A 13,902-nucleotide genomic window follows, 5' to 3' on the forward strand; every position below is an offset into this window, starting at 1 on the left:
ACGTGTCGGCGGTACTTTCTGCCCCGCTGTGGCGCTCATCCACAGGCACACCCTAGCCGCTCTCGCAGCAGCCAGAAAGAACGGTCCGCACCGCACAGGAACCCCGATCCCTGGATCTTTGCCGCGATGTCCCATCACGGACTCCTCGGCTCTGCTGCTCCGTTCTGCAGTCAAATTTGTTATCATCAGCGGGACTGTTTCTGCGGAAACGTGTCCTGGTTCCAGCTCGCCCCCTGCTGCTGCGGACCCGGTCCCGTGGAGAGGAATCGATGTGTGCCCCTGCTCTTCTGCCGTCCCGGTCTCCTGGCCCCTTTAGCCGTGCTGTTCTCCGGAGATGAGGTGCAGAAATATAGGGGAGCGCCGGAAGGCGGCGCCGCTGATAACGTGCCTCATCTTTCTCAGGGCGCGGCGCAGCTGCCGGCAGCACACACGTTCACACACACACACACACACACACACACACACACACACACACACACACACACTCGCACGGCCACCATGTCCAACAGTCTCTCCCCGCAGCAACAGCTACCGTTGAGGTTACACTCCACTCTCTACAAATTCCGAATGAGACCATTCTCCTCCAGCCACACCTACATCCTGCTCGATGAGCCATTTAATGGTGTGTGGGCCGGGCTGGCCGAGCGGTTCTAGGCGCTACAGTCTGGAACCGCGCAACCACTACGGTCGCCGGTTCGAATCCTGCATCGGGCATCGATCTGTTTGATGTCCTTAGGTTACTTAGGTTTAAGTAGTTCCAAGTTATAGGGGACTGATGGCCTCAGAAGTTAAGTCCAATAGTGGTCACAGCCATTTGAACCAATGGTGTCTGGCGGAGGGTACTTCTGGTACCACTGACTGATCTCTCCCCCATCCCTCTTCCAGTCGCGAATTGCTCACGCGAAAATGATTGCCGCTTAGCTCTAATTAATCGAATTTTCTCGTCGTGGTTATTTCCTGAGGTGTATGTGAGTGTAAGTAATACGTTGTCCTCTTCCTTCTGCGAGGCTCTGTCGAAATTTCGAAAATAAACCTCTCCGTGATGCACATCGCCTCTCTTGTAACATTTGCCGATGCAGTTTATTGAGAATCTCGGTAACGCTCTCGTGACGCTTACACGATCCTGTGACGAATCGCGCAGCTCTTCCTTGGATATTCTCTCTCTTTCTCCTATCAGTTCTACCTAATAAGGATCCCATATTGATGAACATTGCTCAAAAATCGGGCGAACAAAGGCCTTATAAACCGCTTCTGTCGTGGATGAGCTACATTTGCTTTACTATTATGTTTTACACTACTGGCAATTAAAATTACCACACCAAAAAAATGCAGATGATAAACGGGTTTTCATTCGACAAATATATTCTACTAGAACTGACATGTGATTACATTTTCGCGCAGTTTGAGTGCCTAGATCCTGAGAAATCAGTACCCAGAACAACCACCTCGGGCCGTAATAACGGCCTTGATACGCCGGGGCTTTGAGTCAAACAGAGCTTGGATGGCGTGTGCAGGTACAACTGCCCATGCAGCTTCAACACGATACCACAGTTCATCAAGAGTAGTGACTGGCGTATTGTGACGAACCAGTTGCTCGCCCACCATTGATCAGACGTTTTCAGTTGGTGAGAGATCTGGAAAATGTGCTGGCCAGGGCAGCAGTCGAACATTTTCTGTATCCAGAAAGGCCCGTACAGGAAACCTGCGGGTGTGCATTATCCTGCAGAAATGTAGGGTTTCGAACGTATCGAATGAAGGGTAGAGCCACGGGACGTAACACATCTGAAACGTAACCTCCACTGTTCAAACTGCTGTCAATGCGAACAAGAGGTGACCGAGACGTGTAACCAATGGCACCCCATATCATCACGCCGGCTGATAAGCCAGTATGGCCATGACGAATACACGTTTCCTATGTGCTATCACCGCGATGTCACCAAACACGGATGTGACCACCTTGATGCTGTAAACACCACCTGGATTCATGCGAAAAAATGACGTTTTGCCATTCGTGTACCCAGGTGCGTCATTGAGTACACCATCGCAAGCCGTCCTGTCTGTGCCGCAGCGTCAAGGGTAACCGCAGCCGTGGTCTCCGAGCTGATAGTACATGCTGCTGCAAACGTCGTCGAACTGTTCGTGCAGATGGTTGTCGTCTTGCAAACGTCCCCATCTGTTGACTCAGGGATCGAGACGTGGCTGCACGATCCGTTACAGCCATGCGGATAACATGACTGTCATCTCGACTGCTAGGGATACAATGCCGTTGGGATCCAGCACGGCGTTCCGCATTACCCTCCTGAACCCAACGATTCCATATTGGCCGGCCGCGGTGGTCTCGCGGTTCTAGGCGCGCAGTCCGGAACCGTGCGACTGCTACGGTCGCAGGTTCGAATCCTGCCTCGGGCATGGATGTTTGTGATGTCCTTAGGTTAGTTAGGTTTAAGTAGTTCTAAGTTCTAGGGGACTAATGACCACAGCAGTTGAGTCCCATAGTGCTCAGAGCCATTTGAACCATTTTTGATTCCATATTCTGCTAACAGTCATTGGATCTCGACCAACGCGAGCAGCAATGTCAAGATACGATAAACCGCAATAGGCGATAGCCTACAATCCGACCTTTATCAAAGTCCGAAACGTGATGGTACGCATTTCTCCTCCTTACACGAGGCATCACACAACGTTTCACCAGGCAACGCCGGTCAACTGCTGTTTGTGTATGAGAAATCGGTTGGAAAGTTTCCTCATGTCAGCACGTTGTAGGTGTCGCCACCGGCGCCAACCTTGTGTGAATGCTCTTAGAAGGTAATCATTTGCATATCACAGCATCTTCTTCCTGTCCGTTAAATTTTGCATCTGTAGCACGTCATCTTCGTGGTGTAGCAATTTTAATGGCCAGTAGTGTATATGGTCATTCAACTTACGGTCCTCTGAATAGTTACACCTAGGTATTTTTAAGTTAGATACTGCTTCCAGCAATTAGTTATCAATTGTGTATTGTATGGTAGCAAATTTAGATTCCTATGTATGCGCATTAGGTTTCATTTATTTACTCTCAGGGTCAACTGCCAGATCCTATACCATTCACCAGTCGTCTGCAGGTCAGTCTGCAAATCGATACATCCTTCTGGCGTTGCAACTTTCTTGTAGACAACCGCATCATCTCCGAACAGTCTTAAAGACTTTCTGACGCTTTTTACTGGATAATTCATATTCCTTGTGAACATTAACGGTCCTATCCATCCCACTTCATTGCGTAGTAGTTGTTGTGGTCTTCAGTCCTGAGACTGGTTTGATGCAGGTCTCCATGCTACTCTGTCCTGTGCAAGCTTCTTCATCTCCCAGTACCTATTGCAGCCTACATCCTTTTGAATCTGCTTGGCGTATTCATCTCTTGGACTCCCTCTACGATTTTTACCCTCCACGCAGCCCTCCAATACTAAATTGGTGATCCCTTGATGCCTCAGAACATGTCCTACCAACCGAGCCCTAGTTCTGGTCAAGTTGTGCCACAAACTCTTCTTCTCCCAAATTCTATTCAATACCTCCTTATTAGTTATGTGATCTACCCATCTAATCTTCAGCATTCTTCTGTAGCACCACATTTCGAGAGCTTCTATTCTCTTCTTGTCTAAACCATTTATCGTCCACGTTTCACTTCCACACATGGCTACACTCCATACAAATACTTTTAGAAACGACTTTCTGACACTTAACTCTATACTCGTTGTTAACAAATTTCTCTTCTTCAGAAACGCTTTCCTTGCCATTGCCAGTCTACATTTTGTATCCTCTCTACTTCCTCCATCATCAGTTATTTTGCTCCCCAAATAGCAAAACTCCTTTACTACTTTGAGTGTATCATTTCCTAATCTAATTCCCTCAGCATCACCCGGCTTAATTCGACTACATTCCATTATCCTTGTTTTGCTTTTGTTGATGTTCATCTTTTACCCTCCTTTCAAGACACGGTCCATTCCGTTCAACTGCTCTTCCAAGTCCTTTGCTGTCTCTGACAGAATTACAATGTCATCGGCGAACCTCAATGATTTTATTTAATCTCCGTGGATTTTAATACCTACTCCGAACTTTTATTTTGTTTCCTTTACTGCTTCTCAATATACACATTGAATAGCATCGGGGAGAGGCTACAAACCTCTCTCACTCTCTTCCCAACAGCTGCTTCCCTTTCATATCCCTCGACTCATAACTGTCATCTCTTATAACTGTCATCTGCTTTCTGTACAAATTGTAAATAGACTTTCGCTCCCTGTATTTTACCCCTGCCACCTTCAGAATCTGAAAGAGAGTATTCCAGCCAAAATTGTCAAAAGCATTCTCTAAATCTACAAATGCTAGAAACGTAGGTTTGCCTTTCCTTAATCTTTCTTCTAAGATAAGTCGTAGGGTCAGTATTGCCTCACGTGTTCCAACATTTCTACGCATTCCAAACTGATCTTCCCCGAGGTCGGCTTCTACCTGTTTTTCCATTCGTCTGTAAAGAATTCGCGTTAGCATTTGGCAGCTGTGACTTATTAAACTGATAGTTCGGTAATTTTCACATCTGTCAACACCTACTTTCTTTGGGATTGGAATTATTATATTCTTCTTGAAGTCTGAGGGAATTTCGCCTGTCTCATGCATCTTACTCGCCAGATGGTAGAGTTTTGTCAGGACTGGCTCTCCCAAGGCCATTGGGGTAGTACGGGAACTATTTCTATTTCTGTCGATTTAGTTCTGGAAGATCTACGTGCTGAATTCCTTCTGCATGAAAGTCTTGAATCTAGCGGAATATCTAGTGTGATACGAGATAAACTCGTTTTTCTTGTACTGAATGGTAGTCCGAGACGCTGTCTGCGTTCTTCAAGTCAAGAAACACTGTATCGACCTGAGCGACGTTGCCTTCATCGCTACGGAGGTCATGGAACAACAGAGCGAGCTGAATTTTGCAAGATCTTTATTTGCGGAATCTACTTTGATTGTTATACACGAGATTTTCGTTCTCCAAAAGCGTCACAATTGTTGAGCATGTTTTACAATTCTACAACAGATTAGCGTCAACGATATACAGAGTCTGCCAGAAAAATGTATTCACGCTTTGTCAGGTTCTATCGAAATATCGATACTGTCGTTCGATTTGACTTGACAGCGTCTCATAGTATGGTCTTTGGCTCAACAGATGTTACTACTTTCATCTCGGTGTTGAAAAAACAAGATGGCTGGATCACGCTTGACATTCGAGTAATGAAAATGACTTGCGAAGTGGTTTCTCAAGTTCGATAATGCCATTGAAGAACAACATCCGTGGTGGCGGGAATTAGAAACAGAACCGCCAACCCGCTTGACAACGAAATGCATCATGATTGAATTGCATGGAACGATTTGTTATATTTACAAAAGAAGATCAAGAAGACAGCGTACAGCAGCAAGTGCAGCTTCTTGGCTCTCGTGTTGGAAGCGTTTGTTAATTCTCCACAGAAGTCTGCTGCGCAATGTGCACGTGAAGTGGGGTTTAGCAGTACAAGTGTACAAAGAATTCTGAAAGCTGCAAAGTGGAAAGTTTACATTCGACAATTGCTGCGCGCTATTAATGATGACGATCCTGATCGCCGAATGCTATTTTGAGAATGGTACCAGAAAATGGTAACTGATGACGAACAACTTGTCACGAAGGTAGTGTGGGGTGACGAGGCACAATTTAACTTCGTGTAACCGTGAATCGGCATAATAGTGTGTACTGGGCACCGGAAAATCCGCATGTTTATGTGGATAAAGCGGTCAATCTACCAGCGGTTCATGTGTGGTGTGGAATATCATCTAGGGGCTTAGTAGGACCCTTTTTCTTTGATGCTACTGTCACTGGAGAAATGTACCTGGAAATATTACGCACATCAATTTTGCCAGGTATACGTGCGCTTTATGGAGATGATGTGGTCTTCTACCAATAGGTTTGGGCGCCACCACACTACCACCTAGCCGTACGAGCTTTCCTGGATGACAGTTTTCCTGGGCACTGGAATGGGCGAAGAGGGCCCATTGAGTTCCCTCCACCGTCGCCAGGTCTAACACCTATGGACTTCTATTTGTGGTGAACTGTGGAAGATAACGTCTATCGACGTAAGTCACGCTCGCTGGAGGATCTTCGCCAGGAGATTACAGCAACATGTGCAGCCATCTCCACTGTACACTGACTGACGTAGCTGCGGCGACTGCTCGTCGTCCTGTTACGTGTATAGCCATCAACGGTGAACCTTTTGGATATTTAAAGTAACCATGCGCTGAACTGAAGGTTGTACAACATGTGTGATCAATAATTAAATGTAATATATACATATAAGTAATACTTTTTGTTCCTTGAAGTGTGTATACATTTTTGTGGCGGACTCTTTAGGTCTAAAATGACGCGTATCTGTCCTACAGTCCTTCTTGAAAACAGCAGTGATTTGCGCTTTTTTCCAGTCTCTAGGTACTCTTCTTTGCCACAGCGACTTACGATAAACTGTTGGTAGAAGGCGGGCTAGTTCTTTCGCACAGTCCTTGTAAAATCTTATGGGTATTTCATCTGGTTCTGATGCTTTTCCATTATTAAGCGGTTGTAGTTGCTTTCCTATTCCGCAATCGGTTCTCTCAATATCTGCAATACCTCTTTCCCAAACGCATCTTCCACGTGCTCAGTGGGACTTAAACCGAAGGAGTGGGGAATTGGGAGACGAGTTCATTCGCCGAATATCCACGCGTTCCAAGAGCTCCAATTGCGTTGTCCGTTGCGGTCGCAAATGTTCATCCATACGTATGCAGTCACTACCGAATGAACTCTTGAAGAGATGCGTACAAGGAAGGAGTGCAATGTCGCAATATCTTTGACCAGGGAGCCCGCCTTGTTCAAAGATTTGGAGGTCAGTACTCCCATGCAACATTATACCTGCCCGCATCATAAAACGTGAACCATCAACACGATCATGACCGACAATTTTTCTAGGCGCATTATGTGTTCCCAGCTCCTGCCGTATGAGGGTACATCTAGATTTGTCGATAACAACAAAAACAGGGTTATTACCCAACGTTTCTGTGATACGAAAAGTTTGTGTCATGAGACACTGTGATCAGTAACGCATGCAGCTGCTTGTCCGTTTTGCGTTAATATTCATGTCGACGTCCCATCACCATCACTTCGGATCGCTGGCCGTCTGTGTCTGGCTCACAGTAGATTTAGACAGTTTCGCCTAGCTCTTCGTCGTCGTCTACGGTTGCCTCACATGTGTACAAACGCCTCTGAATGTAGTGGAAGAGATAACAATGCTAAGCTGTATGATTAAGAACTTCAGTCGTATGTCAGCGACTGATTTCAAAGTATCTCTTCTTGTTGGGACAGTAATGAAGAACTACACTCCTGGAAACTGAAATAAGAACACCGTGAATTCATTGTCCCAGGAAGGGGAAACTTTATTGACACATTCCTGGGGTCAGATACATCACATGATCACACCGACAGAACCACAGGCACATAGACACAGGCAACAGAGCATGCACAATGTCGGCACTAGTACAGTGTATATCCACCTTTCGCAGCAATGCAGGCTGCTATTCTCCCATGGAGACGATCGTAGACATGCTGGATGTAGTCCTGTGGAACGGCTTGCCATGCCATTTCCACCTGGCGCCTCAGTTGGACCAGCGTTCGTGCTGGACGTGCAGACCGCGTGAGACGACGCTTCATCCAGTCCCAAACATGCTCAATGGGGGACAGATCCGGAGATCTTGCTGGCCAGGGTAGTTGACTTACACCTTCTAGAGCACGTTGGGTGGCACGGGATACATGCGGACGTGCATTGTCCTGTTGGAACAGCAAGTTCCCTTGCCGGTCTAGGAACGGTAGAACGATGGGTTCGATGACGGTTTGGATGTACCGTGCACTATTCAGTGTCCCCTCGACGATCAGCAGTGGTGTACGGCCAGTGTAGGAGATCGCTCCCCACACCATGATGCCGGGTGTTGGCCCTGTGTGCCTCGGTCGTATGCAGTCCTGATTGTGGCGCTCACCTGCACGGCGCCAAACACGCATACGACCATCATTGGCACCAAGGCAGAAGCGACTCTCATCGCTGAAGACGACACGTCTCCATTCGTCCCTCCATTCACGCCTGTCGCGACACCACTGGAGGCGGGCTGCACGATGTTGGGGCGTGAGCGGAAGACGGCCTAACGGTGTGCGGGACCGTAGCCCAGCTTCATGGAGACGGTTGCGAATGGTCCTCGCCGATACCCCAGGAGCAACAGTGTCCCTAATTTGCTGGGAAGTGGCGGTGCGGTCCCCTACGGCACTGCGTAGGATCCTACGGCCTTGGCGTGCATCCGTGCGTCGCTGCGGTCCGGTCCCAGGTCGACGGGCACGTGCACCTTCCGCCGACCACTGGCGACAACATCGATGTACTGTGTAGACCTCACGCCCCACGTGTTGAGCAATTCGGCGGTACGTCCACCTGGCCTCCCGCATGCCCACTATACGCCCCCGCTCAAAGTCCGTCAACTGCACATACGGTTCACGTCCACGCTGTCGCGCCATGCTCATGCTACCAGTGTTAAAGACTGCGATGGAGCTCCGTATGCCACGGCAAACTGGCTGACACTGACGGCGGCGGTGCACAAATGCTGCGCAGCTAGCGCCATTCGACGGCCAACACCGCGGTTCCTGGTGTGTCCGCTGTGCCGTGCGTGTGATAATTGCTTGTACAGCCCTCTCGCAGTGTCCGGAGCAAGTATGGTGGGTCTGACACACCGGTGTCAATGTGTTCTTTTTTCCATTTCCAGGAGTGTATAATATGAAATACAGACACCTTTATCAGTAGCGACAGTTAGATTCTGTGCTATCTGAGAAAATTTTTCCAATGTGATCGTCGTTCGAGGTGTCCTCTGCATCGATATCTGATACCACCTCAGAAGCTTTCGATACTGCTGGTGAAATCCGTGTTAAGCTAAACAAAGGTACGTTGATGACATGTCTTTCTCTGGAGAAATGACCAGCCATACTGAAGGAAAGCAGCTCGTAGAGAAAGCAGGACGACTTCAGGATACAAAGGGCCTTAGAACTATCCTCCTACAACATGTATTTGTCGTGCAATCGTAGGAAGTAGGAAGGCGGCCGTCTTATTAGCTTCTTGGTTACCTTTGTCGTTTGGAAGCTGTACCATTTTGTGACGAACTTCCTCAGAATTGAGCAACCCCAAATAAGAAAATGGAGTACAGTTCACATACACCTAGTGCTTACGGACAGTTGGACGGGAGTAAATGCACTTTTAGCTTCACAGTACTTTTTTCCCCGTATAGTAATTCTTATGTGCACCAGGTTTGTTTGAAGCAGCACAAACACGCACACATGCATGACGTCAGTGGTTGAAGGTGCCGAAAAGAGTTTCTCGGGAAACGATAGAGGGTCACGTCATTTTGTAGCGTCTTTGATCCTCTTAACTGTTACATTTATCCCGAGACACCGGAGAAGTATAGGTTTATTTTTTTAATGGAACGGTACACTTTTTAATCGCACTCTAAGCACTTGAAGAGACGAGCACATCGCTATAATGCTTCTTATTGTTGATGTTGAAACGTTTTGCAAAAACACACTAGAAATAAGCTAAAAATGAAAGGATAGTGTCAAGTGCGGCAAATCACCCGATCCGAAGCCCAATTAAAGCGTCCGAGATTACTTAGAACAACTATATGTCAAATTTCGTGGCTCTATGAGATGTGGGGGAAAATAAGGGACGGAGTCTCACGGGTCTTACGTCAACTCCTATTCCTTACTTATGTGAGGAACGTATCATCTACCAAGCGGAATTAGTGCATTTTGCAGTCGATACAAGTGTTACAGTCTATCGTGATCGAAAGTATGCAGCATACTAAGTTGTTAATGATGTGCTTCAAAAATTATTACGTGGTTCACTGTAAATGAACTCTTCGTAAGTTTTGAGAAAACACAGTGCATTAAGTACTGTACAACAGATAGTCTTACAAACAAGTGATGTAGCACATGAAGAAGAGTCAGTAAACAAGGTAGAACGCCCCAACATTTTGCTTGACAATACTGATGAACCTGTGTTGTGGAAAAAGCATATTACTGAGCTGCTGAAGCAATTAAGTTCAGCTAATTTTTCTAGTCGTATACTTGCAAATCACGAAATGAACACACTTCCTAACATATGTTCATATTTTCAATCAATAACATCTTACGGAATAGTTTTCTAGGATATCTCATCACTAAGAAACAAAGTACTGACATTCCACATCCTATGTTTTCAAAGAGCTACGTCACAGTTGTAGGTCTGTGTCCGGTACTTGAGAGTTCAAATCCGTCTGTCGTTGCCTCTTTAGCTGACTTGTCAGATTTCATTTCACAGAAAACCCACATTGCTCTGTGTCCAGATGAATGTTAATATTCTGGAGCCATGGAGATCTCTGCTGAGCCTTGGATGTGCACTTCTGAAATGTTTGTGGGTTGACACGTGCCTTGCTGGTGTAGTCACTACAAACCGGCCATCCTTCGTGGTGAGAGCTACAATGTACAGCAGAGCCTGTGCCACGGTGAACAACTCTCCACTGTATACACCGCATGCATGGGGAAGAAAATATTTCTTGTGCCATTCTGCATTTGAAAAAGCACAACCAAATCTGTCACTGACTTTGTCCACCCCATGTGCGTCCTTGTCGTATTAGAGTAGTTGTGGGGAACTGAACACGAGTTACCTGAGAATGGTGCACCACCATTTTTCTTAGGATGAATCGTAAGACTGGGTGCACGTTACAGGCGGCGCCCGTACACAGACGGGAGGGGGCAGGTCCTTGCATATAGCTTCCAATCATATATGATGTGGTGTTCGCCAAAGGTATCTTCTAAGTACCTCTTCATGTAGCTAGAAATTCTAACTACACATATATAACGAAATAAATCTCGGGTGAACTGCCTGGTATGTGTGTACATAGGACACAATGTTTCGGCAATCGACCACGTTGCCATCATCAGATGCGCTGATGTATCTATCAGTACATCAGCCCACCTGATGATGGCAACGTGGTCGATTGCCGAAATATTGTGTCCTATGTACACTCATACCAGGCTGTTCACCCGAGATTTATTTCATCATAAAATACGCCTGGAGAAATGGAATAATCAGACACATATATGCCAGTGAAATACGTGATAAATAATTCATCACAATTTGGGAATAATAATGATGTCTGTAGATTGCACATTAGAAAAAAATCGTTGTGTGTACACACCGAAAAGGAGAGGTGGGCTACAGTGTGGTGCAGCAGCTGTCATCATAGGGAACCTGGCCGAGAGCAGAAATGACTTGTGAACACGTAAATACAGTAAACAAAAGTTTCATTTAACTTTCACGTATCTGGAAGTGTTGCGAAGAACGTAACAAAGGAAGAAACAGTAATAAATTTAGCTATTACAAGAAGCGAACAAAGAGCATCATGCAGTGTGAAGCTCCTGCTGTTAATGCATGAACGAACTGTCGAGTGCTGCCTAAGACTCAAGACTGCCGAAGACGGCAACTGAGCTCTGAAGTTGCCTCCGGCCATCCTACACCGCGGAAGCAGAGGGCGCCTGTACTAAGAGCCGCTGAAGGCGTGGCTCAGCAGGTATGAATCATTGGATCCGCCAGGTCTCTGCGCGAATGCTGTCGGTGTCTGTTGCGAGCTGTAAGATGCCGGTGAGAACGGTATAGAGTGATACCAAGAAAATTACTCTTATTGCTTATTGTTAAGACTGCCAGTGATTCAGAAAGGCGTTCGATATGCGCCAATAAATTTTTGAATAGTGTGCCTAATAACATAAAATTCCTGACAGGTAAAAAAGCAAGTTTTTAATCTAACCTAAAATCATTTCTTCTGGATAATGTCTTCTATTCCATAGACGAATTTTTATTTAAAAACTGGTAGCCAGTAAAAAAGTATAATCTTTAATATTAGTTTCATGGATAGAAGTGAAAAGTGTTTGTTTGTGTTTGTGTTTGTGTTTTGGGGGGTAAGAACCACCAGCATATAAATAAAGGGGTACGTTGAGGGCGAAAAGCGAGTGTAGCCCACATCGTATGAACATCCAGACTTCATTCTTCAAGTAGTGAGAGCACTGAGTGATTTGCAACAAACTTTACAGCTAATTTTAAACCTTCACGAAACATTTGCTCACTAAAGACCACCACAAAATAGTAAAAGGAAAAAAGGTTGTAGCTTATTATATTTTGGCTTGTCATGCAGAGAAATTACGTCATCAGGTATGACTCTTCAATTTATTACCTCTCAACTACTAACTGTATGCAAGACACTTCTTGTAGTCAGCATCCACATACGCCGCTGAACGTACCTACAAAACTGTATTATTGCACGACACACTTTCTTTTCAGGATATGTTGTTGTTGTTGTTGTTGTTGTTGTTGTGGTCTTCAGTCCTGAGACTGGTTTGATGCAGCTCCCCATGCTACTCTATCCTGTGCAAGCTTCTTCATCTCCCAGTACCTACTGCTACCTACATCCTTCTGAATCTGCTTCGTGTATTGATCTCTTGGTCTCCCTCTACAATTTTTACCCTCCACGCTGCCCTCCAATGCTAAATTTGTGATGTCATAAAGGTTGAGATGCGAGAAAACGAAACTGCAGGGTGAAATTCGCCAGAGATGCAGGTGAAGTAACTGTACGAATATGTACGGATTAAGTTAAGTACATGTGAAATATAGGACATGTGTACGCTAGCAAAGCCATGGGTAAAAATCTCCTCCTATACTCCTGGATCCATTTCAGCTGAACTTGGCAGATGCACTACTTACGATCTGGAAAGAAGTAATTTGGAGATAAGAAACAACCATCTCTCACTGGGGTAGGGTGATAACGTGGAGTGAGGAAGGAGTTGAAGGAAAGGGACAGAGAGACGGAGGTGAAAGTAGCAGATGGACACAGATAGCGGGTAGGGGGGGATCTACAGAGAGTGGGAGAGAGAGAAATAGGCAGAAACAGAAGGAGATGGGCAGAGAGAGGAGTGACAGGAAGGGACAGACAGAGAGGTGGGGGGAAGATAGAGAGAGGTGGAGGGAAGATAGGTGGGGGGAATATAGAGAGAGGTGGGGGGAAGATAGAGAGAGGTGGGGACGAGATATGGACAGTGAGAGGTGGGGGGAGGATATGGACAGTGAGAGGTGGGGGCAAAGGGATCTACAGGGAGAGGGGGAGGAAGAGATGGACAGAGACAGGAGGAGGAGATGGACTTTGAGTGGGTGGGGAGAAAATGAACAGCGGGGAGTAGATGGACAGAGAGGAGGGGAATGAGGCGATGGATTAATAGAAGATTGGAAAAATACATATTAGGTCAACAGGGGAACTCAGCTAGCCATTTAAAGATAACAATACTCGAATTATCTATGGAACATGTAAGTGACCAGAAAAGACAATCTAAAAAGTAATCATGAGTGAGTGAGTTCAGCTGGATACCTGAAATAACTGGTGCACCATCCAGCTCGCTGAATTTAGGTCATTATCCAGGCGGGAGGCGAAACGTGCTGTTACGTGGTATTAGAGTGATCTCTCCTTGAGCTAATTAATTTTTTTGTACAGTGCAGTTACTATATTTCATCAGCGAGTAAGTGCATCACAGATTGGTGCGTCGGAATGTTTGCTGTCCAAAAGCAGGGATTTGATAGCCCATAGGTTACCGTAACCGTGCGCAGTGTCAACTCAGCCGCAGTCGTAACCGCGCCACCTCTCGCCGAGTGTCACTTCTTCCCCGTATTTTCGTCCTTCCGCGCGAGCGAAGGGCTGTTGACGGCGTAGGAGCATAATAGCGCTGCCTGGGGGCGCATGCAGATGAGTTGGGGTCGCCTCATCGCTCCGGCCTCGCGGCGGCTCCGT

The sequence above is a fragment of the Schistocerca nitens genome, chromosome 6 (assembly GCF_023898315.1).
Source record: "Schistocerca nitens isolate TAMUIC-IGC-003100 chromosome 6, iqSchNite1.1, whole genome shotgun sequence".
Taxonomy (NCBI): Eukaryota; Metazoa; Arthropoda; class Insecta; order Orthoptera; family Acrididae; genus Schistocerca; species Schistocerca nitens.